We start from the raw sequence: 21,795 nt of genomic DNA on the forward strand, positions 1-21,795 counted from the left end.
ACAATATTTTATAAAGTAAATGTGTACCATAATTACACATCAAAGAAGAAAATATGGTATCTTGAGTTATTCAATTAAAAAAAGTGTTGCGTTTATATAGTATTCATAGAAACTTACTACTGTAATTATTTTTGATTTTTCAGAAGGTGATTGCGGAGGTAGGTTTATTATAAATTAGTCCTTTTATGTACACGCGTGCGAAAATTTTAGTTTAATGCATGATATGAGTATATAATTTTATTTATTTATTTATTTATTTATTTTTTGACAAAGGATATGAGTATAATCTAAACTTACTAATGATCTGTTGTTAATAAAATGTATATAGTTATTATATGCGACACTCCCTTCATTTTGTAATATTTGCATCGCTTTGACATATGCACTATTCACATACTCTTTTTTTTATTATTAAATAAATAAATGCTATAATGTAACATGTTATTGTATTAATTAGTTACAATATGTATTTATAATTTAATATTTTGTTTACAATTTTGTTATTGGACAATTAATGATAGATTTTAATGGTCAAAATCAGTGGCGATGGAGTCAAAAATTTCAAACCGGGGGGACAATAATATTCACTTAGTTTGACAAAAATGTTGGAACATACATATACTTAAATTGTTAAAGTATTACAACTCAAAATTTCCAAAATACGGAGTACTTATTAGTCTAAATATTCCAACATATTGTACAAATTCTTCCTTCATTAATATATATGCTTATTGGTTTAGAATTTTTGAAGAATTCGAACATTAAATAATGTACCTAATTAAATGCACAATTCATAAGTCGATCTCTATTATAACCGGAATTTGGGGTATTATTCATGCAAAACTACAATTTGAATTATTCAAATAAATACTACCTCCATTTTATATTATTTGCAATGATTAGACATATTTTCTCTCAACTTTGTGTCAAATCGTTATAAATAATATGAAATGGAGGTAGTATATGGCATAATTTTTAAGAAAAAAAAAAGAAATACTATATTTTACATTATAAAATAAGGGAAAAAGAGTGAAAAAAAGAAAATGGTCGCAACAAGAATTTGAGATTATTCATGCAAAACTACAATTTGAACTATTTCAAATAAATATAAGGAATCTTTTTAAAAAAAAATAAAATAAATAAATATAAGGAATAATTGTTAAGGGGAAAAAAAGTTATAGGAATATTATATTTTACATTATAAAATAACGGGAAAAAGAAAGAAAGAAAAAGGGTGCAGTGCTGCACCAAGAATTTGGGGGTATTCATCTATAGTATTATATAAAGTTAAAGGGGGTTTTGATAAATTTTACTTTCCCAAAATACCCCTTTCATCTTAAAAAAGTACCATCCTTATTATTTTTTTTTAAATGTAACTACCATCTTAGTAAAAAAAAAAACAAAAAAACTTCCATCTTTTCTTTTTTTTTTTTTAAATTTTTTTTAAGGGAAATTAAATTTTATTATTTAGCCTATATGACATCATCAATAATTCTTAAACCTACTAATATTTTTTTATTAGAACAATTAAATGATAATTTTGTGGAAAAAAAAAAGAATTGAGCTTGATAGATTACTTATATTGCATACGCACGCATTGTGTGCGTCTCTTAGCTTGTATTATTAATTAGTTTACATCAAAAACTAAGGGAGGGAAAAAAGAAAAAGGAGGATTTGGCTGCAACAAAGTTTGATCCTGCATCTCACTACAACAAGTCTCTTTTGTAGAACTTATGAGTTATGACCGCTGCTCTAGCTTATTTAGCATTAGCCATTTAGCTAAGTAATTGAATATAAACAATTTTTTTTTTTTTTTTTTTAAAAAAAAAGGTGGGGGGTGGGGGGGGGGGGGGGGGGACAGCTACCTCAATCCTGCAAGCTTACACTTCAGCGGAATCAACCAAACACAGAACGACCACATATACGCGACAAAAGAATGGCAATACAATGGATGTAATGTGTGGAATATACTAATTAATGTATAAATCAACATCAGCTATTAGTAAGCTATCAAATCTGTCAGCCAAATCAGATTTAAGTTGGCTAAACTCAGATTTGTACAGGTCTTGTAAGGTCTTTCTTAAAGATCGGCTTCATAACACTACAAGGCTTATAAATAATCTGTTCAGCACCATATTTTATTGCTATTAGAGTCACTCCTCTTTCTTTCTAGGAAAATACACTTTAATAATTCTAACTATGGGCGATTTACCTACAATAATCCCAACTAACGTTTATTCTACAATAATCATATCCCAACTATTAGGCCAGTTTTCCTCCAGCTGTCCCAAACCGGTCAACAAAAGTCAACAACCTATTATTGTAGGTTGTTTGACACGTGTCAGTGTGTGAGTGGTTCAAAAAAAATAAATAAAAAAAACACAATAAAATAAAAAAAAAACAAAACAAAAAAAAACTGGCAGCAACTACCACCACCACCACCTCCTGCCGCCCAACCGCCACTTCCAGCCATAACCACCTCTACCTCCTGCCGCCCAACCCAAAAGTACCACCTTCTCCAGCCACCCAAGCCAGAAGCGACTCTCACGACCACTAGCCGCACCCTCAAAACCCCCAGCCGCACCCACGACCCCCAACCGCACCCCCGAAACCGACCAAACCACCCAAATCGCACCACCGAAACCACCAGCCGCACCCACGACCCCCAGCCGCAGCCTCGAAACCCCGGCCGCAACCCCGAAACCAACTGCACCACCACAGACGAATTTGAGAGTGGGGAGGAGTTTGAATCGATTTTCCGGCGAAGCGGAGGCAAGGGAGGAGAGTGGTTTAGTGGGTTGGGGTCGATCAGGGGTGTGTGTTTCGAGGGGAGGGAGAGTCGGCCAGCCATTTTCGGTAGGGTAGGGAGGTGGTCGGCCGGTGCCGATCAGTTGTGGGTGGCTGGGAACGGCAGCGGTCGGCGGCGGTTGGCTGGGTTGGTTGAATCTGGGGGGTTGATTTCTTTTTTTTTCTTTATTTTGTTTTTTTATTTTTTTTGATTTTTTTAAATTAAGCCAATCATGTGCTGACATGTGGCATTTAAAAAACAAAAAAAAAAACTTTACCTTTTCAGCTTTTTGGGACTGCTGGAGGAAAACTGACCTAATAGTTGGGATTATTGTAGAATAAACGTTAGTTGGGATTATTGTAGGTAATCGCCCATATTTGGGATTATTAAAGTGTATTTTTCCTTCTTCCTATGATAGTTTAACAATCCAATCAACCAAGGATTACAACTAAGCTATGATTGCTATCAAACAATTACAAATAGGCAGTATAGTCCTACAAACCAAGCAGCACTACAACACCAGTATACATTATTATGAGAGCATAAACGAAGAGGAATGAAAGAGCAATTCATACATTCATCCATTCGTCAAACACTGCCTTCTCTACTTGTAGCATCTTCTTCTCAACATCCCATCTTAATCTTAAGATGGCATTGTAGAAACCTTGAAAAGTCAGTCCAAAAAATGTACATTAGTATCAATATACACTAGTATTACAAACATCATATATTACCCATCAAAAACAATTTAGTTAATGTATAATAATTTGCACTTATACAAATTCATTCAGACAATGAGAGCTATGATCAGTAGCACAAGATAAGCTTAGCTTGTCCATGCAAAACTACATTCTGCTTTGGGATGGATAAGAATACAATTTGGAAAAATCAACTTGTAATTTCAAGGAGTAAATTGCAACAAATAAGTCAATAATAGCAAGCAAATAAGTCAATAATAGTCATGTTCTAGTAACAAGCAAAATAACCAGCAAATAAACCATCCCAACTCAAAATTCTAATCAAATTAGGAACTTCCTAATAATTGGGGAAAATGTAAGGGAAAACCACAAAATAAACAACAATTACAATAATAATAGATTCAGTAGAAAATCAAGAAAAGAGAAGAACATTTCAATTGAATAAGCAAGTTAAAAATTCAAACCAAAAACGGCAAAATTGATATCGCATGAACCCTAGAAATTGAACGACAAAAATGAAGATAGCAAACCTATGATAATGTTTGAAGATTTGCAGTAGAAAATTGAAAATTTAGGAGCAAAATCTAGATAATTGTATCTTCCTTCGTAGAATCGTCAAATTTTTTTGGGATTTTAAAGAAAATTATCGAACAAACGAAGAGGAGAGAGAAGAGTTTTCATGGAAACAATTGGATGGAATAGGTTACCACCTACTTAACGGTGAAAGAATAGAAAGCACCCCAAACATGATACTAGAAAGCAATAATAACATCCTTACCTGAAATTAGGAATTAACAAAGTCTAAATATGCTTTCTACAAGAATAGAGCAATAAGATTTTCCCACTTTGATGCCTCGTACCTATTTCTAATAATAAAATACACTCGTTAGTAAACTTCAATGAAATATTAAATCAAACAATTAAATTAAATAATTGAAAAGAGTTTAGAAATTATATTTGGGTCCAAACCCTTAGAAAGTATTAACCTTTCACGTCTAGGGCGAAGACAACTTCGAAATTGGCTAGGTGTGTCTAGAACTTGTGAATGCGGAATTGTGTATTTTGAAAAGGGCTAGACTTAGAAAAAGAATAGAGAGAGAATCAGCTTTAGCTTAGTGAGAGATGATTGTTGGTGATCAAACTTGTTGATGATTGAAAAAGGGTGATATGACCTCTATTTATAGGAAAAAAGGAGAGTCGAAGGACTATGAAAAGAATCTGAACTTGAATCGAAATAAAATTCAACGGACAACAGTTTCAGCGCAGCTATTTCAGCTAATCTTTGTAAATTTTGATTTTATCATATCCTTTAATCCAGAAGTCTAAATAAGGCATATAATATGTCATTGGAAAGTTCGTGAAGTCTACTTTTCAACCCAATTAGAATCAGATTAAAATCTTTTTTACATAAAAAGATATGGCCGAAATATTGAGACGGTGTCAGTTTTGAATAAAGTTTCGTATTTCTTTCATATCTTTTTCGTTATAGCTCGGAATTAATATTATGATATATCATTGGAAAGTTAATTTCAATACCTATCCAACCATACAAGACTTGGATAAAGATTATGAGGCACAAAAATAATATTTGACTGTTTTTGAACATCTTTAAATTCGAATTGAATTAGGACTTTAAAAAAGGAAAGTTTTTATTCAATTTTAAATTCTTTAATCTTATCTTTTCAAAAAGGATAATCAAGATCTTTTAGAAACTTATAGAAGCTTATAATTAATCCTAATTAGTTTAGGAATGGGATTAAATCTTTGGACCCTCAACATGAAAATTGGGTCGTAAGGAAAATCCGGTTTGGGCCTAGTTTAGTATTTTGGCCATTACTTTTTCATTATTCATCGGAACTGGGCTTATAATATATCGTTGGAAAGGTCTTTTCAAGTCCCATCCAACTACACTATTTTTGGAACTTTATCGTGGACCAAACTAATTTGGACTGGCTATTTTCATAAATAGAGCAGATTTTCAAAAACAGAAAGAAAATTTTTAATAAAAATAACCGCATCACTAGACTTTTCACACTTTCAATTCGTTCGATAATCAAATTACGTGAAAGGTACTCATCACTGGGTTTGGTTTTGGGAAGACACATTTGAGTGTCTATAAAAGCCCCTGCTTAGACTGAGTTTGGAGAAACGCAAGTTTCGAAAACAAAAGTCAAAGTAGCGATAGGGGCGAAGAATGATTCAAAGCGTTCTGCGACCCTAAATCATTCTTGTAACGTCGATACCTACAAACTAGCGTTAGTTAAAAAAGATAAGAGAGTTAAGAAACGCGTATCTTGCACTGTCGAGTACACGTCTATAGAGTAACCAATTTTGTTACTGCATTTTTGTTGTGACGACCTCCACAAGCTAGGGGATATCGCTTGAAGACTGCTTCGTTTGTAACTGCCTTCAATTTCTGCTATGATAGTCTTCCACATCTTAGGGCCGAGAACACTATCAAAGATCGATGACTACATTGTTTGTGACAACTCTCCACATCCTAGGGAACGTCGTTGAAGGTGACTGCTTGTAGCCATCTTCAGTTTTGCTATTGTTGATGTTGTGGTCACGCTTCGCTGCTGTTGATGTTCACTCGTCTTTGAATAAAAGAGCTTCTTTTTGAAGAATGTACACTCATCTCTGAACAATGGAGCTTCTTTGAGGATTGTTCACTCGTTTTTAAACAATAGAGCTTTCCTTTTAGAATGTTCACGCGTCTTTGAACAAAGAGATTTGAATGATATGCCCACGCGTTTCTAAGCAAAAGAGCTTGAAAAGAATGTCCACGCGTCTCTAAACAAAGAGCTAAAATGATACTTAAATGTTTGTTGAGATCGTTCGGTTAGCTGCGAACAGGAGCTTTGCTAAATGGTTGTATCCTGTAAAATCAAAAGATTGCCAAAAGACTTTGCTGGTGTTTTTCTTAGGGTTGACCTAATGTGATTGATTGACTTGAGGTTGACTCAATGTGTTTTGACACGTGTGTGACTTAATGTGTTTTGACACATGTGTTAGTCTCAATTCGAGGTGACATGAATCAACGTACATGACTCGTGTGTGCATTGTGATTGTGCGACTCGAAAAATGCGAAAAAACAAAAAAATTTCGTCATTTTTTGGGGAGGGTACCGACTTTCTCCCAAATAAGAAAGACACAAAAAGGAAGAAGTGAAGTGTTGGATGGTATGTTGAATGAGCTTAATCAAGTGTATGCGTCGGCGTTGTAACTTAGGGTGTGAAGATTGTAACATCCTAGGCTATCTCAATTATTGATTTTAGATGGAAGTATATAGGTAACTTAGACACGGAGGCTAAACACTTCATAATTTGTGACACAATGATGATTATGACCTTAATCTGCCAAGATATGCTTCAACATTATGTTAAGATTTCATGACAAAGGGTTCCTAAAGGAAGTGCTATTTGGTCTATGTGTCTGTGTAGTGTGTGAAAGTGACACTGAGTTGTGCCAAGCCCGCAAATACTGGACCAAAAAAACCGTGAAGATGATGTCTGGTCAGAATCCTCTTTACTATAAAATTATTACGAGAGGAGTCAAATGATGGTGACTCTTAGGCTAGGTAAGCTAATGATGTAGGGATCAAGCCCCCAAGTCTAGCTCTAAGTGGATAGGGGTGAACATTGGATATCCTTTGATATGATCATGGTGTGGGTGTGTGAATGTGAATATGAATGCAATTTTATCACGGCTGCACTCCGATATAAGGTTGCCTACGTATCTGTTAGAAATCAGGCCAAACGTAGCTCTACCGAACCTCGCACAAGTGTGTGTATACCTCAAAAAGGTCTTTTTAAGGGTTGTAACAACGTAGTTAGGCTAAAGGTTGAAGAAGAAGGGGATAAAAGGCTCAAGACCCTAGATAAACCTCCGAGGTGTGCAACCTTACTTTTGAATCTTTGTATTGGTATGCTTGAGGTTTCCTCACTCTTTAATTCTCTTTTGTTTATATTTTTGCTATCTTTCTTTCGTTTCTTTTTTTTTATTTTTTTTTTACTTTTTTTTTTACTTTTTTATTCTGAACCGCTTTTTTGGATAAGCGTGGGCTATCCCGATCATGCGGTCTATCACTCACTTGACATTCATGTTTCTCAAGCACGGTACCGAGCACTCGTTAAGTGACGTAATCCGAGACGTGTTCATATCAAAGACATGTTCATATCAAAGACATTGGAACACTTGCTCTTTAGCACACTTTTATCGATGTTATTTTTTTGCTATTTTAATCTTTTGAATCACTCAAGCTTTTGTCCTTTGAAAATTGCATAACTTGCACACCATCCCATCCCAAGGTTAGGTAGATGTGGGTTGAAGAAAGAAAGGTCTATCGTTAGAGGAGGCCAAAGTGGTTTATCAAGAAAGGATTATGTATATTTGAAAGGGTGAAGAGATATGATGGGCTACAAGAGGTGCGTTTAATCATAAGTATTCATTGCGCTTAGTTCGACATGGATTTTTATTTTGTTTCTTTATTTTTTTTATGCAATGATCATATGCAAGAAAAGAAATGCTCATTTTATTGAATTGCTAAGGTAAAAAGGATAAATCTACAAAATAAGATCTAAGGAAAATAAAAGGTGCCTATGCTAGACTTATTGGGGTAAGGAAGAATAAAAGAAATAGAAAAAGAGATCATAAAATCTTGTTGTTGAAGCTCGCCTCGTGTCTTGTGCTTATCATCACTTAGTATTCTTTCCAGCTGGAGGAAATGGAAGCTTGTTTGCCTCGATGAGGTCTTGAATGAGATTTTGAAACTTGTAACATTGATTTGTAGTATGACCATTGCTTTGATGGTACTTGCAATAGGAGTCTGGATTCCATTCGAATGTTATCCTTTCAAGAGGAGGATCTTGCATAGGTCCAATTAGTGTGATGAGTCCCTTAGCAAGGAGTCGATCAAAGGCAATATTGTAGCTCATCCCAATTGCGGTGAACTTCCTTTCTTGTTCTTTGGTCGAATATAAAACAAATTTAAAAGAACGGAGGTTATATAAAATTAAATTTCATGCTATTAAGTAGTTAATGGTTTAAGTTTAAATAGGGAAACTTCACGTATTCAGTTTTGTTCTACGCTTGTATTGAGCTACCTAGCATCCAAGATACTGAGGATTAAGTGCTAATATTGCGTTTTTGGAATTAATGTTTCAAGCTTTTTTTCATCTTTTTCTCCTATAGCTTTAGTTTTCAGCTTTTTTTAGTGCCTGAAATTAGTTTCCAGAGTTCTTTATTACCTTTGGCTGCATTGCTGTAGAGTCTTTCATCCACTCTCACGCTTGCAATTCCGCCACTAAATTGAAGAGTGATCTCATGATGTAAACATAGACATGGATGACGAAACGAAGAGTTCCTCCGATACACGTACTGCAAATTAAAGAACATCTGTCCTCAAAGCAATGATGGTTCAATCCAATCTGTCTTTAAACCCTTTGAGGAGGTTTTGTACAGTGTATCTGAGGAACTCTTTGTTTGGTCATCCTCGACCACTATCGAGTCCCCTGGGGGATCGGCTGAACTTGTGCATATCGTCTCCCATCATCAAAGCCACGACAACTACAGCTGCAGCTCTACAATTAAATGATAATCCAGTAGTCAGCACATTTATAGAAGCAATCTAACGAAAAGCTATACTAATGATTATTAGTACCATTTATAGAAGCAACGTAATAGCTTAGATAATCAATTTATGCTGCTGAGCAAATAAGATTAAACCCTTGCTAATCGAGTAAGGAATTGAATATGTGATATGAACTTAGTTATGGCTGTCAAATGTTTAAATAATTTAGGAAGCTAATAATATAAAGGAAAAATTGTCCGGAATAATCCCATTTTTGGGGCGTCCGTTAAAAATAATTCATCTTTGAGATAGTTTTAAATAATCTGACCTTTATACCCAATTCTCTTAAAAAATGGTCTGAACCGGTCATGTAGCTTGTTAGTCCCTCCGTGTTTTAATAAGTGTTACACTTACCAAATCCGACCATGTTTTAATAAGTGTTACACTCCCATTTTTGGCAAAAAGCTACATAATATATTATATCTCTCTCCTCTCATGGTCCCCACCCAAACCCACTATTACTTTTCTTTTTTATTATATTTTTCCTCTCACATTCATTATTTTTCAATAAACTATCAACCCCACTATCTTTCTTTTACAAATTCAACTTACCTCTTATTTTATTTAAGTCAATTAAATTGCCTAAAACTATGTGCTGGTCAAACTGTAACACTTAAAAAAACACGGAGGGAGTATAACAAGTTACCGCACATGTGGCGGCCTTTGATTGGTTAAAATAACATATTATATTTCTCTCCTCTCATGGTCCCCACCCAAACCCACTATTACTTTTCTTTTTTATTATATTTTTCCTCTCACATTCATTATTTTTCAATAAACTATCAACCCCACTATCTTTCTTTTACAAATTCAACTTACCTCTTATTTTATTTAAGTCAATTAAATTGCCTAAAACTATGTGCTGGTCAAACTGTAACACTTAAAAAAACACGGAGGGAGTATAACAAGTTACCGCACATGTGGCGGCCTTTGATTGGTTAAAATAACAAAAACAAAATAAAAAATTTTGTTTTTTAAAAAATTAAATTAGATTTCTCGCTTTACCACCCACCCTTACCACCCTCCCAACTCTTGCCACCCCTCTCGCTCCCCTTTAACACCATATTGCTTCAATTCTTTCCTTACCTTTGCAATGCCCCTCCCCTTCACCCCAAACCACCCAACAAGCCAGCAAAACCTTGGAATTGTGGGTACAAGGACAAAATACACTATGGTGGTGGTGGTGATGTTTGGGTCAACACAGGAATTGTGGGTCAACATCCATATTCCTGGTGAAGATGTGTTAGGATATATTAGAAAAGTTTGATATTATTTGATTTGATTTGCTTAGGATAATTACTTGGCAAAGATATGCTAGATAATATTCTAAAGATACTTGCCATATTTATCTTGTATTACTCTATATATTTTGGCCAAGAGCCATGAATGAAGGTAAGGCAAATATTCTTAATTGATATTTTCACATGGTATCACAGCCAGAGTTTTTATTTTCTTGAAATTAATCTATAACTATGATAGGTGAAACACCACTGCCACCAACTCCACCACCATTTAAAATTGAACCAAACACCCCGTTTTTTGGTATTGCAACGGTTCATGATAACTGTTTAATTGGTAAGTTTAATACCAAAAAGTGGATTATTGATACCGGCGCAACACATCATGTTACCGGAGATGAGACTTGGTTATTTGATGTAAACGAGATTATGCAAATTCCCGTTGGTCTACCCAACGGTGGAACGGTGCTTGCAAAGAAGGAAGGATCGATTTGATTGTCGACCTTAATCACTCTTAAAACGTGTTATATGTTCCGCAATTGAGTTGCAATTTGCTTTCGGTTTCACAATTAATTGGAGATTTAAATTGCGATGTAAAATTTGATTCTTCTTTGTGTGTTACATAGGATCAAACGGGGATGCTGATTGGAATGGGTGTTAGGCAAGATGGACTTTATTACTTTGGAGAAGCTGACTCGGTTCAACATATTTTTGTGAATGACGCAACCTTTCGTTAGAGCTATGGCACAAAAGGGTGGGACATCCTTCCGAAAATGTAGTAAAGTTACTTCCTCCCGTAGTTGGTTTTAATGGTCATTTAAATAAAAATTGTGAGGTTTGTTTCCAGGCTAAGCATCATAGGGACAAGTTTCCGACTAGTGAGAGTAGAGCAAGTCGTATTTCTGAGAAGGTACATTGTGACTTGTGGGGTTCCTATAGACATCCTTCGTCTTGTGGAGCTCGTTATTTTTTAACTATAGTTGATGATTATTCTCGTGCCGTATGGGTTTATTTGTTGGATGATAAAACGGAAGTTTTCCGTACTTTTATGAGTTTTATTGCCATGGTTGATCGCCAATTTTCTCAAAATATAAAAATTGTGCAAAGTGATAACGGTACAGAATTTAATTGTTTATGTGAGTATTTTTCCGCTACTGTTATTTTATTTTACATTTCTTGTGTTGGGACACCACAACAAAATGGTAGAGTTGAGCGCAAACACAAACACATTTTAAATGTAGCCTGGGCCTTACGCTTTCAAGCTCACTTCCCGATTTATTTTTTGGGGAGAGTGTGTTCTTGCTGCTGTTCATTTAATTAACTGAACTCCAGCACCTTTGTTACAAAATAAAACACCCTTTGAGATTTTATTTGGCTATCCTCCATCTAATAATGTCATCCGCACTTTTGGTTGCTTGTGTTTTGGCCACAATCAGAAAACGAAGAAGGGAGATAAGTTTGAGAATCATAGTAGAAAGTGTGTGTTCTTGGGGTATCCATTTGGCAAGAAAGGGTGGTCCTTGTATGATCTTGAGAAGCGAGAATTTTTTGTGTCTCGGGATGTGAATTTTTTTGAGAATGTTTACCCTTTTCATGATGCAATGTGGTGAATATTGAGCCAGAGAGAGTTGTTCATATGTATGATGATAGTGCTGTAGATGATGATTTTGTGGAAGATGCAAGCTCAGATGTTACGGCTCCAAAAAAGAATGGGCAGCCACGAGAAACAGATGGCTCCGCGACCTGGCCGCGGGAGAATAGGGTGAGCCATGACCAAGCCGCGGACTTCCCTACCATGCCAGAGTATGTGCTGCAAGGAGACACAACAGTCTCCACGATCTAGCCGCGGGAGAACAAGGGGAGCCGCGACCAGGCCGCAAACTCCACTGCTACGCAAGAAAACAGGGGAGCTGGTGCATCTGACCCACAGCAGCACAGCCCCCAGGAGCAGCCCGTACTGCCGAGGCAGCAGGGGCAGTCAGGGCAGCCACTGCCGGACAGTACGGGGCGGCTAGGTAGCCACTAGTCAGCTGCAATTACAGGTGACTTGAGAAGGGGTTTGCGGGTTAAGACTCCTTCGGTTCTTTTACGAGATTTTGTGACTCACACTATCGTTTCCGAAAGTCCATCTAAGCCTACACCAATTCCGCAGAATAAGTCAGGTACCCCAATTCATGCAGAGTCCGCGTATAGAGCATTGGGACGCGGCCTTGCGTGTGGTACGATACTTGAAAGGTACTCTCGGGAAGGAATTTTACTTCGAGCAGACAGTGACTTGACACTTAAGGGGTGGTGTGCCTCAGATTGGGCAGCTTGTCCTCTCACTCGGTGCTCGGTGACAGGTTGGCTAGTGTATTTAGGCCACTCGTCTATTTCATGGAAGACGAAGAAGCAGCCAACGATCTCTACATCATCTTCAGAGGCCGAGTATCATTTTATGACCTCAGCAACCCTGTGAATTGAAGTGGTTGAAAGGTTTAATTTGTTATATAGCTTGGGAGTTCATCATCCTAAAGCTATTCGATTATTTTGTGACAATCAATCAGCTCTTTATATTGCAAAAACCCGGTTTTTCATGAAAGAACCAAACACATCGAGGTTGACTGTCATTTTGTGAGAGATGCCATCACAGTAGGCATTATTGCTCCATCATATGTGCCTACGGATACTCAGTTGGAGGATATCTTTACGAAGGCTCTTGAGAAGAGACGGTTTAATTTTCTATTATCCAAGTTGGGCATTTTCGATCCTCACCATGCTCTAACTTGAGGGGGGGGGGGGTGTTAGGATATATTAGAAAGATTTGATATTATTTGATTTGATTTGGTTATGATATTTACTTGTCAAAGATAGGCTAGATAATATTAAAAATACTTGCCATATTTATCTTGTATTGCTCTATATATTTTGGCCAAGATCCATGAATGAAGGTAAGACAAATATTCTTAATTGATATTTCACAAGGTGGCTCCTGAAAAATAGTTTTTTGACATCAAGTATGTTTTACAATAAGAAAAATAAAATTGTATCGTGGTTTATAACAAAATATGAATTTTATATGTTGGTTCTTGACAAAACCTGGGACTAGAGTTATGGAAGAAACGAAATATGTAAAACCGAAAATATATGCATGTTATTATTTACATGAATGATTTTTAAAAAATTAAAGAAAAACAAGTCTATTACATAGATTATACGTAAATATTGTATCACCAACTAATCATCTCTATAGCTCGGACTTGGCTAATAAACGTAGATTATCAAGGTACCATGATAGCACAATATAAATTAGCTTGATGATTTTCATCAGTACAACACTTAGATTCATGTACTATATATTGTCAAATATTGTGTTACTGTATCCTATACAAAGAGACCAATCACGGGTATGACTTGAAATTAAAGTGCATGTAATTCTAGAAATTAAAGCATGCATATTATTTCATATGTAAATTTTCAGTCCCCAAAAAAAATAAAACCTGACCCTATGACCTTGATAACAAGAATCTCATTATTCCACTTATCTTTAACAATCTTAGCAACATCAAAATTATCAGACTTACTATCTCTTACTCTCTCCATTACGTAATAATCGCACACTTTGATCTTTTCTACCTTTTAAATCAGAATAAAATACTTTTTTTTAATCTACTTACTAGTACAAATTCTGAAAAAAAAAAAAAAATTGCTTTTTTTTTTTTTTTTTTTTTTTTTTTGTGTTAGAGGGAGTTCTTGACGTTGTTAATAGCGTGGCCGCATGGGGTGGTTTTAAGCAAGATATATTCTGGGTTTATAAGCACACAACTACAGCTTTTTTTTTCTAATCCACCTACAAAGAAATTAAAGGTAACAAGAAATAAAGATTAAAACGAGCTAAAATGTTACCTGAACTACGTGAATATTTCACAACGCCCTCATCGATTGCTAGTGCTTGGAATGTTGTCTTACAGGAGTGGAGTGGATGCATTAATAAAGCTATTTGGATTTGCGTTAAATGAGTAATGGGTTTGCGTAAAGTAAAGATATTTGGTATGATAATGTATGAAAAAATGTACGTACGCGTCCATAGACTGCATTTCATATTGGAATATGGTTGTTATATCTGTCTCACATTCACATGAGAGGCCTTTGAATTTGAATATTTTTAAAATTGTGTTTTCCGTTGAAAATTATATTCTATTGAGAATTATTTTTCCAATATATTATTTTCTATTATGACAAATGAGCCTAAAGTGAATGGCTAATATCGAATGATAATTTGGACTCTTACCAATTCGTGAAACACACTTCTTCAATGGCGCCAAAAATGATTGATTGATATATTCTTAAATGCTGCCAAATATGATTGGTTGATTGTTATAGTTTTAAATTTTTTTTTTTTTTTTTGCACGGTAAACTACGGGGAGGGCCTCCCTTCCTATCACAGGAAAGGGGCCTATGAGGAATTGAACCCCCATCACATGGGGGGGGGGGGGAGATGGAGGGATTCACCACCCTTCCATCTCCTCATTCCTCTTGTTATAGTTTTAAATGTTTTCACATACTATACTCCATCTGTCCTTATTTATTTGCCTCATAAACAAAATGTGCTTTATTAAGATTAAATCCAAAAAACTGTAATGTCTTTCAAAAAATTAAAAAAATTGCAAGTAGATGAAGGTGTATTTAATTTGTCTTTTCACTTTTATGAGTGTATGCAAGTGGTTTAGTAGTGGACGCATGTTACTATAGTAGAAAAATGAGTGCATCTAGGCGCAAGGGCCTATGTATTTGGCATGCATACAGAAGGGCAATTCGGGATTCGGTGGTATTTTTTCTCTCTTGTTTCGGTATATCGGTAAATTTTTGAGTACTACTATATATGTATAATGTACCATTAAAGTATAAGTTGTATGAATAATACTTTTTATATACTATTAGGCATGTATTGGTACTTTTTGTCATCATATTTTCCACCTTCAGGGTCCCATTAATTACAAAAATGTCATACTATTTGCATTCTAAATATATAGGGCCTGCTCCTTTAAAAATAGTCAATCTTTAAAAGACATTCTTTTTTTTTTTGTTGTATTTTAAAAGACATTCTAAAATAAAATATAGGACAAATATATAGGGACACATGGAGTACAATTTAACCCCTTGCTAATTCATGATACATATGCCCTATATATGATTTTAAATAAAATATAGGATAAACAAATAGGGATAGAAAGCAAATATAGACCTGTGGAGCGCCATATATGATTTTAAAGTTGAAAACTGGTCCTCGCTTTGTGAAAAACATGCCGTGAAAAAACAAAATCAAAACATCAATTATTCAAGGCTAGCTAAAGTGGGGACTATATATAAGTCTACAACCTACCCAAGAAAACAAAAGAAAAAAAAAAAAAAAGAATGTGTAGGTCCTAGCTATAATTTTCAATTTTTTTAATTTTTATTTTATTCAATATATTGTCTCTATTTCTCCCCTATCATTTAGACTCTTTTTGTTTTTTCTCTCCACATCTTCAAAAATCGTCTAAAAGTCCATTATTATAAAAGTGATGCATTTTATATAAAAAAAAAATAAAAATAAAAAAAAGAAAGAAATATATACGTAGTAGTTGTAATTTAAACTTAGGAAATTTTGACAATTACTACCTTCTGTTATTTCCATTTTAGCAATTACCACCTTCTATTTTTTTATTTGAAAATTACCACCTTCTATTTTCAAAAACATCAAAAATTATCACCTTCTTGCCCCCCAACTACCACGTGACGTCATTTTGGGTCCATTCTTTCCTTTTTCTCCCTATTTCCCTCACATTTCTCATTCTTAACTCGATTCTCATCCCCCTCTCTCTTTTTTCCCCCCAAACAATCAAAAACACTTCAATCCACTCCTCCAAATCAAAATTGACGAACAATTATTGGTGGTTTGGGGTAAAAAAAAGTGAAAGGGGAGATGAGAATCCAAATAGGAATGAGAAATGTGAGGGAAATAGGGAGAAAAAGGAAAGAATGGGCCCAAAATGACGTCACGTGGTAGTTGGGGGGCAAGAAGGTGGTAATTTTTGATGTTTTTGAAAATAGAAGGTGATAATTTTCAAATAAAAAAATAGAAGGTGGTAATTGCTAAAATGGACATAACAGAAGGTGGTAATTGTCAAAATTTCCTTAAACTTATTAGAACTAAACTTAGTAGTTCGCTATATAATAAATCTCTCTATTTCTAATACTTAGAGTCTGTTCTCTTCAGCTTAATTTCAGTCAAGTTCAACTCCAATTACTTCAATTCAGTTCAGCTCCAATCAGTTCAGTTTAATTCATTTCAGTTCTTAATTTCTTTCTCTCATAAATAATTCATTTGAGTTTAGTTCATCAGTTCACTTCAGTTCCAATTAGTTCAAAATTCAGCTCCCATAAGTTCAGTTCAATTAAGTTGTTTTCAATAAATCAAAACAGACCCTTATTTTAGTTGCAATTTGAACTTGGTTAACCTTTAACCGAACTTAGGACCTATTCACATTTATTGAACTGAGCTGAACTGAACTGATTGAAGCTGAGCTGAACTGAACTGATTGGAGCTGAAATGAATATTTTATAAGAGAAGGAAATTTGGAGCTGAACTGAACTGAACTAAATTGATTGGAGCTAAAGTGAACTGAACTGATTGAAGCTGAACTAAACTGAACAGAATTGAATTGAAATTAAGTAAATAACAGACCTTTAATTGAACTTATGAGACCTGAAATAAGTGAAATTTAAGTGAACGTAAGAAACTCGCTCTTATGAGATTGACGTAATACTATTTATTAGTTTTCGTTCCTTTTCTTTTTTATGTCTCCGCCCTATTTTTTCAGTTTTCATTTCCTAATTTTCACACAAAAAAAGCTGATGAAGCCATTCCTTCCCATTTCTTCCTCAACAAAACTACAGTAGTTTCCATGGAAACAAATTTTACTTATGAAATTAGAACAACATCTCCATTTTCGTAAAACATTTAATAGATTGATATTTTAATCGGTTAAGATGATACGAATAATACAATAAATGATGACTGTTCTTACAAGGTACAACAATGATTTGAAAAGATTTGTGTTAAAATGTTTGTCTCACAGTACGATTTATTTAATGGGGCTCTCTATTATTGTTTCTCGAAGAAGCTCGTAAGGAGCGAGAAAATGGAGAGCCAAGTCTACCCCAACATTGTGGCTCTTCAATGGCAGAAGAGCTACATACATTGATGTTGGACTGCTCGTTGGAGGTTACTAACTATTCAATTCATAATCTCAATTGGTTGTTGCGAGACTATACTTGTAATATCTTTTAGGATTACAACTTTACAAATATTCTACATATATAAAGTCATTTTCATAGTTGATATTAGACACATTACATGATGATGTGTTCTTCATCTTGATATTGCACAAAAGCCTGTGTGACTCCAATCCCTCACCCAGTCACCCTTAAATACATGAGTGTGTGGGAGTGATGTTAACCTTAGGGAACGAGTCGGTCATAATGTTTTGTACCTTGGACGGGCCGAATCTCGTTTTCAAGGCAGTGGTTTTTCCATGACATTACGTACCTAAAATCGTAAAATCATATTTGAAATTTCTAGTCTCCTCCCTACATTATTTATCTCCACTATGTTAATTTGTAGCTTTTATGTAACATATATATCCTACAGGTAAAATCAATAAGTCTATAGATTGCATTTTGGAAAATGATATAGAGCGATTTTGTATTGTATTTTTTTATGTTGTTCAATTGATTTTTCCATCACAAAAAAAGTTTAATGTGTGTAAGTATACTAGTTAGAAGCTAAGATGACCTGTAAAATCGGTGGGTTTAATTATTATAAAAAAATACGAGACATAGATAAAACCTTATGTATCCCATAAATAGGCCATGCTCTTTTAGGTTGCTCAGCACTTGGCAACAGAATATAGCAGTTGTGAGTAGAGCAGAGAAGCTTTTAGAAGAGCAGAACAAATTTTGTTATTTCGTATAATTATCAGTAGAGTAGAGCATATTTTGTTCAGTAATTATTATTTACTCGTATTTATTATTGTTTTATATAGTACGAGTAGTTAGTAGAGGATTACATATATGCCAGCAAAGCAGAGAAATTGTTAGGAGACAGAGTAGCTATAGGTAGAGTAGAGCAAAACAGTACAGTCCAAAACAACATGGTCTTAATGTGTAAACTAAACATGCAAAATCCATGCCCTAAAATAGTCAAATTATATGAGCCAAACTTGATTTTCAACTAGTTTCTAATGCTGTCTTGCGTAGATATTAATTATATGAATCAAGCGAATGGTTAATATCAACACAAACTTTAAAATAAATCGGATGTACAATAAACATTGTACATCCGTTATAAAGTTACCCCTAAAATAAGCAAAAGTTACCCTAATATGGATAAATGTTACCCTAACATAAATAAATGTTACTAAGTATTTATACTTTATTGATAAAAGTTACCCAAAAAATTGTAAAAGTGACCCTAAATTTGATAAAAAGTGACCCCCGATGTACAGTAAATTACTGTACACCGGATGTATACAAAAGTTATTGTAATATCAATTGTAATTTTCCCTACATTAGACTGTTGCCCAATATTTTTTATTTTATTTTATTTTTTTTTTTTTTTTTTTTTGTGGACAACAGTGCTCAATAATTCATGAAACACTATATTCTTCAATAGCGCCAAACATTATCGACTGATTGATATATTCTTAAACATGACTGATTGAAATATTCTTAAATGCTTTCATATAACGTACAATTTAACCCGGTCCCTTGCTAATTTATGATTCACATGCTCTTGTTAATATGGACCGCCAAATATGATATGTTTTTGGATTTTACAAATTATTGCGTTTTCTATGTTGGGCCCTTCTAAACCTAAACTTCTACACGGTGCCCACAAGTTTAATTAACTTAATTATTTTAACCATTCATGTTAATGCTAAATTGACTACTAACTATGGTTAACAATAAATATTTTTTCCCTTTAATTTTGTAAAAAAAAATAGGTTAGTATATAATATGTTATTATAACTTTTTCTCAAAAAAAAAAAAAAATGTTATTATAACTAATGTGGTTATATTTCCCTCAAACTTACGATCTTCCACCATTGTCAGCTTCTTTCTTCTTCTTCTTCATAATAATAAACATTGATAAAATGAACTTTTTTTTTCTCTAAACCATAAAATTCAATACTTGTAAACCCCAACAACTCCACTCAAACAAATTCAAGACATTCAACATGGCAAACATAAAGGACACATTGCAAGAAATTTACACTGACAATGTATACGAAAAATTGAAGTCAATTAAAAACTAAAATCATTAGATCACATGGCATGTCATAGCATCAAAATATACAGTAGATTGATTAATTGGACAATCAACCCAACAAAGAACTACTAGTATGAAATTTACCAACTCTTTTAGTTAACATAATTATTTTTAATTATTATACACAGTAAATAACAAGAAATTAATTATCAATTTAGGATGAAAAATGTTGTTTAATCATACCTTTGCCTGAACAAAGAACACAAAAATTCTTATCGAGAAGAATTTTGGATATGTTATTGTATATATTAATCGATTTTTATTAGCTTTGAATTCCCGAGAAAAAATCTTAGGGTTTGTAAAAATTGGGAATTCAATGAGATAATCGTTCTAAATAAAACAGGGGCGCACTAGAAATGGAATGTGAGGGGTTTGATCAAAATGGATTTTAATTTTATATTTTATGTCCTTAAATTTTTAAGTAGTAATTAACTAAGTAGGGTGGTTATCTTACCCACAAGTTAATTATTGTTAGCACAACATCTTATAAAGGGCATATATAAAACAATACATAAAATTTGTGAGCACCATGTAGAAGTTTGGATTTAGAAGGCCACAAAATAAAACACGCAATATTTATGGGTACCATATAGAAAAACTCTTTTTTTTTTTTAACTGGTTCTCCCTTAATGAAACACATGCCTTAAAATTAAAAAAAAAAAAAATTAAAAAAAAAAAACAATTGTTCAATGCTATCTAAATTGAGGGACTTCGACCAATTCAAGAAAAATATAGGGCTAGCTATAATATGCAAAAAACTACTGTATGTTATACTTGTATGTATAATTTCATATAGTTTCTTTATCAAAAACTCAATCAATGATAACTTTTCTTATGGTGGTTGTGTACCAAATTATAAATTTGTACCCCTTATTATGTATCTACCTAATTATCTATGTATGGGAGTTCTATAGAGAGAGAAAGAGTGTTTTTGATTGTCAAATTTCACTATTTCAGTACTTGATCAAATCATCCTTTCTTACATATTTTCTCAGTTTTGTAATAATTACAATAGTAGAGTGGGCACAAAATTTAAAAACCCATAGGATGGAGCCCAAAGGGGGAGTTTTATAATTTAAAATTTTCTATATGGTATTTGGTGCTTTTGGTCTTTCTTGAATTAGGGGGTCTCGCTGTACTTGGAGGATTATCAAGACCAGAATCATCAGATGTACTGTAAACCTTTTTCTTTCTGCAAGCTAATACGTATTCCCTCTGTCCCTAAATTACATTATTCCTACTTTCCTATATTATGTGACGAATAAATGTTATAAATAAGAATGTAAATTAGTGACAGAGGGAGTAGTACATAGTATAATTAATAAGTACAGGCTGAAATCGCAAACAACATCAGCGGCATTATTGTAAAACCTCTATCGCTGATTGCAGTTCTAGGTTGAACTAGGAATTTTTTTTTATTGAAAAAAGCAAAAAAAAAAAAAAAAAAAAAAAAAAGAAAAAAAAAAAACACTGAGGGGGGTAATAATTTTGGATTAAGCAATTCACAGGGAAAACATTCACAAATATAAGTTTTCTAAATCTAACAGAAACCAAAGTTCTTCAAAAATTACAACTGACTCTTTTCGATACAAGGAAAAAAAATGATGTATTGTACCTTATTTCCTAGTGATTAACCTTAAATTGGGAGATTATGTTTTTAACCAAACTGCACACAAAAAAAACTTGATCAATAAAAGGTGAAAAATATTAAAACTTAATCACGAAATGTAGCCTTAAATCCTCAAAAAAAATACTTATTTTATGTTCGCCCTCATCAACGTTATGTTTTTTTTTTAACAAATTTTTAAGAATAGTGTTTGGACATTTATATACGAACCACCAAAAAACCCTTTTCTTCATCTTCTTTGCTCTAGCCAGGCAAAAATAACAGCATTATAGCTTCAAGTCTACAACTAGAAACAATGACCCTAATCAACAAAACCTTGAGCACGTCAAAATTATATGAAAAATTGCATCAACAATAATGTGTTACAGGTACATTAGGTTTTTTCAGAGGTACATTAATAATGTGATTTAAATACATGGAAATTAGAAGTTTGGAGCATACAAGGCCATATTAGATTAGA

The sequence above is a fragment of the Chenopodium album genome, chromosome 19, assembly GCF_948465745.1.
Source record: "Chenopodium album chromosome 19, dcCheAlbu1.1, whole genome shotgun sequence".
Classification (NCBI taxonomy): domain Eukaryota; kingdom Viridiplantae; phylum Streptophyta; class Magnoliopsida; order Caryophyllales; family Amaranthaceae; genus Chenopodium; species Chenopodium album.